Genomic DNA, 11,183 nt, shown 5'->3' with positions numbered 1-11,183 from the left:
TTACAGGAGCCCATTGGCTGTAGCTGCTGCTTGGGCGCGCCCGACCGGGGCCTTTTGGCTCGCCAGGTCAGAGCAGCCGAGCAGGGCCGCCTCCCAGTCCTCCCGGGTAGGGTTGGGGATAGGGGGAAGGTGCAGGGTTGATTGGCATGGCCACACCATGTGGTAAAGGTCCGAAGACTTTTCCCTACAGTGCGGGCACTCCCCTGTGCACACAGGATCGAAATGTTTGATGACTGCCGGGCACAGCAGTGTTTTAGTATAAAGGCGAAAGAGTAAGCGTTCCTCCGCCTTCGTGAGGCCCTTGAAGGGCTTAGAACAGATTGCATGGCCGAATTGGTAATATTGGATGATTTCCTTGAAGGTAAAAGCCGGATTGGGGTCGGAGTCCGCATCGGGGTGAGGCGAGGGCGATGCCCGGAGAGTGAGCGCGCGGGCAGCGGCGTCGGCCGCTTCGTTGCCTTCGAGACCCGCGTGCGCGGGAGTCCATACTATTGTGTGGGACGCGGGAGCCCCGAGATAATTGCTATTCTTAAGTATTCGGTATGCCAAATAGGCAATAAAGCCCCTTTCGATGTTCCTGCAGGCCCCTCGCGAGTCGGTAATGATGACCCGCCAGTCCTGATCGGCGGCGGCGGCGAGCGCGATTGCTACCTCTTCCGCATAAGTAATGTCTTGTGCTTTGAACGTAAGGCTGTTCACTGCGGTGTTTTGGTGGACGACTGCGGACGTGTACCAACCCCTGTGGTGTGGGCCGGTGGTGTCCGCGTAAAATACTCAGCGTTTGTTTCCATAGTAGCGTGCCAAGGCTTCCGCCCGCGCGAGGCGCCGGCCACTATGGTCGTCTCGTGTCATGTTGGCCGGAAGAGGGCGTACGTGCAGGGCGTATCTGCAGATTTCCGGAATGCGCACGCGCTCTTCCGTCAATGTTGGGTGTTGGATGTGAAGTCGGGCAAGCAGGCGGCGACCCGATGGCGTCTTTGAGAGTCTTTCGTAGTGGTTTGTCAAGTGTGCTTCTCGGAGCTCCACGAAGCTGTGGACCATCCCTGGACCCAGGAGGGGCAAAATGATGTCGTGTGTTACATTGTCGAAAGCCCCCTTCAAATTGAGGGCGAGTACTACCTTGTCATTAAGGGGGTATTCGACGGGATTCAGTATTTCGCAGTCTAATTGAAGCAGGACGTCCTGCGAGGACAGGAGCGGGCGGAACCCGAATATGGTGCTGAGAATACATTTTGGTTTTCCAAAAACTCGGACAGCCTGTCTCGCACCATAGTCTCCATCCCGCACAAGACGTGAGGGAGATGGGGCGGAGGTTGTCCGTGTTTATGGCTTTGCCGGCTTTAGGAATGAAGGTGACCAGGGTGGTCTTTTATTCGATTGGGACGGGTGCCTCACCTAGCCAGATTGAGTTTATGTATGCGAGGAGTGCCTCGTAGGCCGGGTCGGGAAGGTTGGCAAGTAATTTCACAGTTATTTTATCTCTTCCCGCCACCAGATGTCACGTTGTAGTGACGGCAGTCCAGTGGTAAGGAAGACAGCAACACGATTTGCAAACGAAGCTCTTTATTTGGGCTTACTTGCGCCCGCAAAAGAAGTCAACAGCACGGCAGCGACGTAAGCAACAAACGTGCTTGTCAGTCGTCGAACTACGAATGCCCGCGGCTCGATGCATCCCTCAATTAAAAGCCGGCAAGGAAGCTTCGAGATAACAAGTTAAAATCAACTACAGTAACCTGGTAGAACCCAGATGCAGTTCTTCATGGCTGTGATCAATCGAGATTAGTCCGGTCGCTTCTCGCGTCACGACGAAAAGTGATAACGCCCCGTTCCTGCGGCCTTGAGCGCGAACGAGCGAACACTACAATGATACGTGGCAATATATACGATGCAACCCCGGTTTCTCTTTTGTTGTTGCAACGCGGTTTCACCGGCTCGTCCTCTGACGTCATGCCAGATGGCGCGGCGAGTGGCGCTGCCAGCTGCGGCGGTTGCTAGGCAACTGCTCAGCTCACAGTGTGGCCATCGGCCGCAGCGAAACGGTGAGAATACGGCAAATATAGCTCTCGCTACAAACGCAGCTCGGTCTCTCAGCTCTCCCAGGCCCTGAGGTGCTCTAGAGCCCGCGGGGGAGGGTCCGCCGCGCAGAGGAAGAGGACGTGGAGGGAAGAAGCAAAAGCTTCTGGGAATGGGGTGCAGGCAGGAATGGGGAAGGAGGAATGGTAGTGGGCTAGGATAATGGGTGAGGGGAGAGTGTTCTCATTTGGGAACAGTTGGGGATGGAACAGTTGGAGAATGGGAACCGTTGGAGATAAGAGTTATTGGAGAATACCCGAGTAATCTGCGATTTGCTGATGATATTGCCTTGCTAAGTCACTCAGGACATGGGCTGTAATACACGATCAATGAGTTGACAGGCAGAGCTGAACGGTTGGACTAAAGATTAACATGCAGAAAACCTAAGTAATGCTCAACAGTCTAGCAAGGGAACAGCAGTTCGCAATTGGCAGCGAGGTGCTGGAATTAGTAAGAGAATATGTCTACTTAGGGCAGGTAGTGACCGCAGATCTGGATCATGAGAGGGAAATAACTTGAAGAGTAAGAGTGCGGTGAAGCGGATATGGCAGCTTCACTCAGATCATGAATGGCAGTTTACCAATGACCCTCAAGAGAAAAGTATACAACAGCGATATCTTACCGGTACTCACAAATGGGGCAGAAACGTGCTGTAAAAGAACATGACAGTATCCATGCAGATGTCAACGAAGGCACAGTCAGAATCCCAGAGGTCCTGTAGGGTTTAGAGATAATGAAGGTTGTGTAAATTCATGTCGACAGACGTAAAAAACGGATGGCGAATTAGATGCTTAAGAAGAGCACATTGGTGTGAAGCTATATGTTCATGATTAAAAATTGGCATAGGGTTGAAGTGAACAGGTTTCTATATAGTAAGTGTGACATATTAGTTAGAGAAATATAAAACACTGCACAGGAACACCTAATTCTATTATTTGAGAGCAGTGTGATAGCAGTAGTAGCGGTTGATACCTTTACAGGTAGTGACGACACTTCAGATATGACCGCGTCACTTCATCCCAGCACCTGGTGCTTTTTAACGTGCACTGACATGAGCACATGGAGGAAGAAGTCGGTATGGAAGCGAGGGGAGGAAATGCTAGGAGGAACAGAGTTTGGGCCGCGTTTACGGTCGAGTCAACGACACAACCTTCGCCAAATCCCGCTAACCTCATGTCTCGGAAAGCTTTTCGAGCTTATAATCTTAGCGAGGCTCACAGAGCACATGGCGGAAAACGACTTACACTCTTACAAGATGGTGGATTTTCTCCCCATTTTTCCCCACAAGACACCATACTGCCAATCACCCATAACATCATCGACCAGCTTATTCCGAGCCACATCCAAGTATAGTCGGATACAACTAAAGAACGCAGCGGCTTTCCCCGTCAAAGGACCCCCTTGCGAACAACAGCGTCCGGCGATTAGCATGACCTTGCTAGTGTGACAAAGCAGAAAGCGATAAATGAAAGGGAACACTTCGTTCCCTCTATGGTCGGGGAAATACTGCTTTCTTCATTGTGGGGCCGCTCCCTCTAATGTCACGCTAGCACGGTCATGAGAACTGGCCGATGCCATTGGCTGGAAGTGGGTCCTTTGACGGGTAATAGCCGCTGCGTTCTTGAGTCGAATTAGACTTTTGCCAAGGATTTGGATTTACCTGATGCCTTTGATCACGTTCACGTTTTAACATAATGCGATCATGACAACACTCTGTCCGATGTACCTGGGTGCACGTAATTACACATACATTGAGGCCTTTCTCATAGCATGCACGGTCCGCCGCGGTGGCTCAGTGGTTATGGTGCTCGGCTCCTGACCCGAAAGACGCGGGTTCGATCCCGTCCGCGGCGGTTGAATTTCTTTGGAGGAGAAATTCTAGAGGCCCGTGTACTGTGTGATGTCAGTGCACGTTAAAGAACCCCAGGTCGTCGAAATTTCCGGAGCACTCCACTACGGCGTCTCTCATAGCCTTAGTCGCTTTGGGACGTTAAACCCCATAAACCAAACCAAACCAAACCAATAGCACGCACGGCTGGGTTTCAGTTCGGCCCAGTCACCTACCCCGCATACTCTCCAAAAAGCTTCGGCACCCCGCAAGGGTCCGTCCTCTCACCTTTCTCATTTACATCACTCTCATCCCCATAGCTGGAGAGCTGGCAACCGTTGCTCACCTGAACCATACCCTCTATGCCGACAACATTACGCTACGGACTACCCATGGCTGTGATGACGTCATAGGTGGCGCCCTTGAGACAGCCACCAATCTGACCCAAAATTATGCTGTCAGTTTCGTACTTTGTTGTTCCCCAGAGAAGTCTTAACTGCTCTGCATCCGTTCCAAAAACCACCCCTCCCCCCGCTCACCCGTCGCAATCGAAATGGATGGCAGACTGGTATCAGAGGTCGAAACCCCCCGGAAGCGATGGCATCGCGATATCCAGAGCGATGGCAAGACCATCACTACCCTCCGGAGACTCAACCAGGTAGTACGAGTGATTTCGCGCGTAAACCGCCAGGTCTCGGGTCACCAGAGAGATAGACAGATTACTGCTAGCCTTCCCTCTGTAAATGGGGGGTAAGAAGTGTCACCTAGCTATCAAGTCCTACCGGGCTGATTATCTTAAGATTAACTGCCAATTTGCTTCTCATTTCTCAACTACTCTCTTGACCCTAGTGCTTCGTGAATTCCTGCGGCGGCATCGTGCACTGAGGGATGGAGGGTCTTGCACTACATAAGAATACATTCTATCTTTTCCAAACCGCCTTGCACGCAGCTGTCACGTCACGTGCTTCAGTGGCCTAGGACAAGCGTGTCTGACTCGCAAGCCAAGGATGATGGTTTCGATTCCAGATAACTGGCCCAATTTTCAGCGCAAATGATTTACTTTACATCTTTACGTGTAATAATGACATTTGAGTCACGCTATGACCTCGTAATTACAATTAGCCGGAAGTTTTAACCATTTAATTCCACAGCTCAACGTCTGACGTCCCGAACATTTCGGCAGATCCAGATTTTCTCGACATCCCACCGCCTACGCCAACGCCAACAACTACGCTGATTTCTCCTTTTAACGGGAGCTTAACGCTTTCGCGTAATATTACTACAAAAGAGATTCACATTGAAATTAAACACAAAATGCACTAAAAAGCAAGCACACCTGACTGGCTCTGAATGTCAACAGAATGTTTTAATCATCAAGAGCATATTCCGAGTGTTTCACTTAAAGGGACACTGAGGAGAAATTGAAGCTGGCTTGTATCGACAGAATACCAGCTCCTGATTACAAAAACGCCACTCATACTGACAACAAAGCTCTTGTAACGTAGAAAAGAGCAAGAACCAAAATACAGGTATCGCCGTCACAGGCCAAACTCGCAAGTACAAGCGTGATGACGTCATAGGACAAAGCAGTACTCTAGGACCCGAGAAGCCACAAATCACTGAGGCGCAGCCAGTGTATGCGCAAATCTCCTTGACGTCGCCAGATGGCGCCACGTGCCCGGCAGCTATAAAGCCCCTCGATAATTTGAAAGTAGCGTCTTTCTGTGAACTATGCCGCCGCGCCGCGCACCCTCGCCGATCCTCCTTTCTCACCTCTCCCATCGGCGCTTTTCTCAACGGTGATTGGCTCCGCGGGCGGTCTCCGGGAAAAGCGCGCGGAAAGTTCGCTCTTTTTGTGTTTTCATTTTTCGTCGGCGCCATTTTTTGGCCAGCCGCCGCTGCTGCGACCGAGCTCCCTGGCATTGCGCGCTTGCACTTCGCGTTATTCGCGCTCTTTTAGTGCAGCACTATGCCGAGTTGCTGCGCATTTCAGTGCACAAGCCGGCCTGAAAAAGCCTTTGTTCTTTTCGCGATTCCGAGCGGCAAGAAAGACAGCATTAGAAGAAAAAAGCGGCTGCGCAACATCGGCCGCAAGAACTTGACCCTGACGAAGACTGCCCACCTCTGCGAGCAACTGTGCATTTCTTCCAAGCGACTGTGTATACTGAAACTGCATGCATGCGCATCACAAAGCCAACAACCTCACTTAATTCACTGATCATTTTTCGTCGTTATACGTGTTATAGTTGTCACTTCATGGTTACGCTCAACGTGCTATAATAGCGGCGGCTGATGCATACAATGTGTGTGCATGTGTTAGCAAGTGTGGAAGCAAAAGGGCTGGTATGCGTGCAGCGGTATCCGCGGTGCGGTAAATTTTCCGAACCTCTGGTAATGGTGCACATCGCAGTAATGCGGCGCATGTCCCGAGCGAGATTTAACCTAGATTTTTTTTATTTATGCAACTTGTCTAACGATCTACGCTTATTTGTTGTTTTGCTGAACCGTTACGCTTCTACCAGGTGAGATTATCAATGCCACATTCTAGGAAAAGACCTCATATTGCATTCACATAAATAATTCGTTTTTTAATCACTTCAGCGCTTTGCATTGTTACCTGAATGTACTCAAGTATTGTAAATATGTAATGCATGCCATTTTTCTATATTCATTGCTACAGTTTGTGATCTTTTGCTTTAGCAGAGCATGGTCGCGTAGCCTTTTGTTGAATACATCACCCGCTCAAAAACTATAGGCCTACATCTGAGCTGTTTCATTTCCCTAAGTATGTTTTTGTTTTCTGTGTTTTGTTTTGAGGACTGCACCCAACGGGTGACAGATGTCCACAGCTGGCTTATTCGTGTTTTTTATGTGTATTTTTGGCGTAAAACTACACGACTCCTCTGTAATAAACATTGCATCTGAAAAACTGTGTGTCATATTGTGACTGTATTTATACTCAAGACTTGTATTAGTCAGGCACTTGCTTTGGCATAGCCTTGACTGTGGCTGACCAAATTGCTAAGACCCTATAACTTTCTCTTGGGTTTTTTCACGGTCGTTGCTATCAGTTTTTTTTCTTTCCTAACGTAACATCTCTTTAAGCGGATTTAAAAAGGAATAGAATGTGGGCGGAAAATGCCCCAGTGTGCCAAACTTTGGGGGTGGTCTACCTAAATTTTTAAGTCAACACTGAGTTTCCCATAGTCAAATTAGGTTGGACCCCAATGTTGGTCAAGTATGGACGACGTCAAATTTATGGGTTCCAGAGAGACAAATTTTGCGGATAGCCCACCTAATTTTGGATCTCACCATTGAATTGGTCATATTAAAATTACGCTTCACACCAATTTTGATGAAATTCGGACAAGGTCAAATTTCGGTGGTTGAGAGGGCCAAATTTTGGGGTGCGGACACTTTCCTTGGATGACGGAAAATCGGTGCGCGGATCTTTGGCTCTCGGCTTCGGCTCGACATCACCTCAAGGTCGCCGACAGCGGGAGCTGAAGTCGTTTCATGCTTAATAGAAAAAGTTCGTATACGTTTTCAAAACGATTAGGCCGTTGCATGTGCACTGCGCGGTGCCAAACTCAGACTGAACCTTAATAAAAAAATTTAGGACGGCCATCGAAGTAAATGGCCCAGCTTGTTCCCAGCAACCATCCCACTTCTGAAACTTCACTCGTGAACAACTTCATAAACTGTGCTTCCGCAATAATTAGTTCGAAGTGAATCTACATTAAACTAAACATTGGTATGCTGAAAATATTCAGGAATGTTCAAATATATTGTAAATATTACGCTTCATATACTATGCCGTGTTGAGAATGACGGTATTGAAAAGTCAAAAAGAATGTGAGATGTATGCAGCAAGTGGTTTTGTGTGCCGCAAGCGCTCGTAATTGGCACTTTCATTGCGCGTACGAGACGCTAATTTATGTGGCTCGTGGTAGTCACGCGTTCGCATGTCTTTCTCGTGTTTTTATTCAATAACAGAGCGTGGAAAAAGCGCGAACTTCAGAGCGCGCGCATCTGTCAACCAACTGCCCGGACGACGAGCGAGCGACGCCCAAAAAAGCGTGCCGTGTGCAGCGCGCGCAGCCGGCGGGCGAGGATATTCGAGGAGGAAAACGCCGGAGTGGAGGAGAGTGTCACTACTTTCAAATTATCTAGGGGCTTTAGGCAGCTACGCGCGCGCCTGAAGCATCGAGACGAATCAGCGCCTGCTCGCCAGCGGTAGGCGGGGTCCCGGTATTCCGCTAGCGGTAACAAGGTACACGGTATGCTAAAGCTGTCTATTTGCGAGAACTTCGCTGACGACATCGAGAACAAGATCCATCGTAACGCTGGCAAAACGCCAGTGCAAACGTAAGCGAAGCGACTGTAGCGACGGCCGCAATAGCCGATAGATGCCTTCAACGTGCGGCCGTCGGTAGCTTTCTTTTCGGCTGCTGCTGGGCCGCACTGGTGGCCGCTAGAAATCACGGAGTCTGCGTTACGTCATGTGCGCGTCATGTTTCTCGTCACTTAGTCCTGTGTCGTCAAAGGAGAATCCCAAGTTTGAATCAGAGCGGCGGGAAAAACTTTTTCAACTTCGTCTCCACATTTCTTGGAAATAAATGGATCTTTCACTGCCGGCCAAGTGGCAACAAAGCCATGAAATGCCGAACTATCGGATATTGCTATAAAAAAATATTAATAGTGCTCTCCTCACTGTCCCTTTAATATGCTGAGCAATTTATAAAAATATGCTTTTTGAGTTAGAGGAGCGCTTTTTTTGGGGGGGAATAGCATTGTCATCTGTGTAGCGCAACGGAACAAAGAAAAGACGGGCTAACTAGTAGGCGCTTAAACTAATATTAATCAGTTAACTTTTTAATTTATGTAACATTTTAAATCATGTTCTGTATGACTGTTCCTTCATTTTTCATAGGTTGGTGCGAAAGCATATAACTTTATATGTTGTGCTCCGTTCAAACCAATCTACCTAGTATTTGCTACCTACACGTGTGTTTTGGATAACTGCCGTTTTTTGTTGTTTGTTGTTTTTGTTGCCTTCATCCTCTCCTTTATTCTCTTGCCTTTACTTTTTCTCTCCTTCAATGAAATTGCAGAGTGCCATTTGTATTTCTGCCCCACCTCTTTACAATTCTTTCGTTAGCCCTGAGGCTTAAATAACTAAATAATTAAATATCAGTTTCTAGAAATTTGAAAACGCGGTTACCCTCGGCGCTGTGGCGCAAGGAATTTTGTTTACATCGCGCCAAAACGCTTGCAGGCAAGGCAAGCCCTCCAGTGCACATAACTAGTCGAAATAACCAAAATTTGTAGGGCCGCAGCGCCCAGGGTAACTTAATTTTCTAAATTCTAAAAAGTAATAAGGACATTACTTACGATTACCTATAGGCCTCACAATAAATAAGCAGACTAAGATGGTCGGTTTGATTTATGGGATTTAACGTCCCATAATGATTCAGGCTATGAAACACGCCGTTGTGAAAGGCTCCGGAAATTCCGACCACTTAAGGCTCTGTAACATGCACTGACATCGCACAGTACACGGGCCTCTAGAATTTCGCCTCCATTGAAATTCAACCGCCGCGGCCGGGATCGAGCCCGCGTCTTTCGGGTCAGCAGCCGAGCACCATAACCACTGAGCCACCACGGCGGCAGACTAAGAGTAGCAGTGAAAACTTAACTATTCAATATTAGTTAACCGGCCTATTTTTTAGCCCGTCTTAGCTGTATTTGGATGCGCTACATCGCTGAGAATGCTATGCTGAAAAAACGGTCTTGTAACTCAAGATTCCGGGACTCGCGGGGAGGTGCAAATAACGCTGACCTATACCACATGGCGTGGGTCTGCCAGTATAATACAAATGTAGACAGTAAAAGTCAGCCAACTAGGCAAGGCTGGGAGGCGCCCTTTCCGGGTCGGACCTTGAGGCCAAGCGAGCCCTCGTCCAGAAAGCTTGGGCAGCGGCTTCGACCTGTGGCTTCCCGGAATTTGGACTGCCACCCTGCTCAACAACCACCCACGCCTCCCTTGCCAAAAACTTTACAGCGTTTCAATAAATGTTTTTAAAGCGAAAGCTTTACTACTTGCACTTTCAGCCTTTGGCGTGGCGCGGCGGTGCCAACACCACCGGCGCCTAACGCCTGCGCTCTCCGATAGGAGCGCAAAGGTGCTTTGTGACGTCACGCCGAAGAGAAGGGCGACCGACTCGCGCCGTCGCAAGCCGCGGCGGTGCCACCACGGCGTGGCCTCCGCGATCGAAGCGCGCTTTTAAGGCGGAAGCCTTTAATGCCTCATCGTTGTAAGCAGGAGCTGTCGACAGAAATGTCACGCTTTTCAATTGGTCGAAACGGTCGGGACGTCACAGTGCGCGAATTTCAAACTGGGCCAATTGTACTTTGGCTACTAACCATGCAACCAATTAAAGGGATCGTTTAGTGATGCTCCAAGTAAGTTTGAGTTTAATTAATTCCCTACTTAACCAATTAGTCAAACCTTTCTAGTCACACCAGATAAATAAATAAAACCCAGTAAGAAATTTGCCGAGCTTGCGCATCGAACCCCGGTCTCCGGAGTGTGAGTCGAGAACTCTACCACTCCGCCATGCCAGCTCGATGGTTTGGGATGAACAAAGGTGCGTCTTGTGAATACGGTGTCTTCGTTCACTACCATCTTCCTCCCTTCCCGTCACGGCGAGGTTTAGGTGTCCACCGAGATATGAGAGACAGATACATTTCCTTTCCTCAAAAACCAATTCACCGACGAGCAAGGCGTATTTGTCCGCGTTTCAGATTGACCCAAGTTGTCGTGACGTCACCGCGCGCGAAATTTGACGAGTGTCCACCGAAATATGTGAGACGGTTACTGCGCAACTTCCTTTCCTCAAATACAATTTTCGACTAGTGTCTACTGAGATATGTGAACAGTTAATGAGTAATTTCTTTTCCTCAAATAGAATTTTCATTTTGTTCATTACGGCCCCTCTTTCTTCTTTCACTCACACTTCCTCCCTTCCTGTACGGTGCGGCTCAGGTGTCCACCGAGATGACAGAGAATTACAGACCATTTCCTTTCCTCAAAAAGCGTTGCGTTCGAAGGGCAACGCACCGCGCCGAACAGGTGGTGGCGTTCTTTGGACTCCGTGGCAATGTAACAATGTGTCTTCTTGTGTGCCTAGCGTGTACCTTGGATTTACCAGGACACTTACCATGAGTGCCAAGCATGCCGTTGTAGCCAGTGCAGGAACAGCAGTTCTACAGTCTGCAT

At 48.9% G+C, this 11,183-nt stretch overlaps 1 pseudogene; it reads right to left on the bottom strand.

Moving 5' to 3' along the window:
- Nucleotides 1–1,041, bottom strand: LOC149334168 (uncharacterized; annotated as a pseudogene).
- Between the last annotated feature and the right edge of the window lie 10,142 nt (nt 1,042–11,183).

Source organism: Amblyomma mixtum, chromosome 8 (assembly GCF_055824585.1).
Source record: "Amblyomma mixtum isolate Tamu chromosome 8, ASM5582458v1, whole genome shotgun sequence".
In the NCBI taxonomy this organism is placed as follows: domain Eukaryota; kingdom Metazoa; phylum Arthropoda; class Arachnida; order Ixodida; family Ixodidae; genus Amblyomma; species Amblyomma mixtum.
This window is presented reverse-complemented; position numbering and strand designations above follow the sequence as displayed.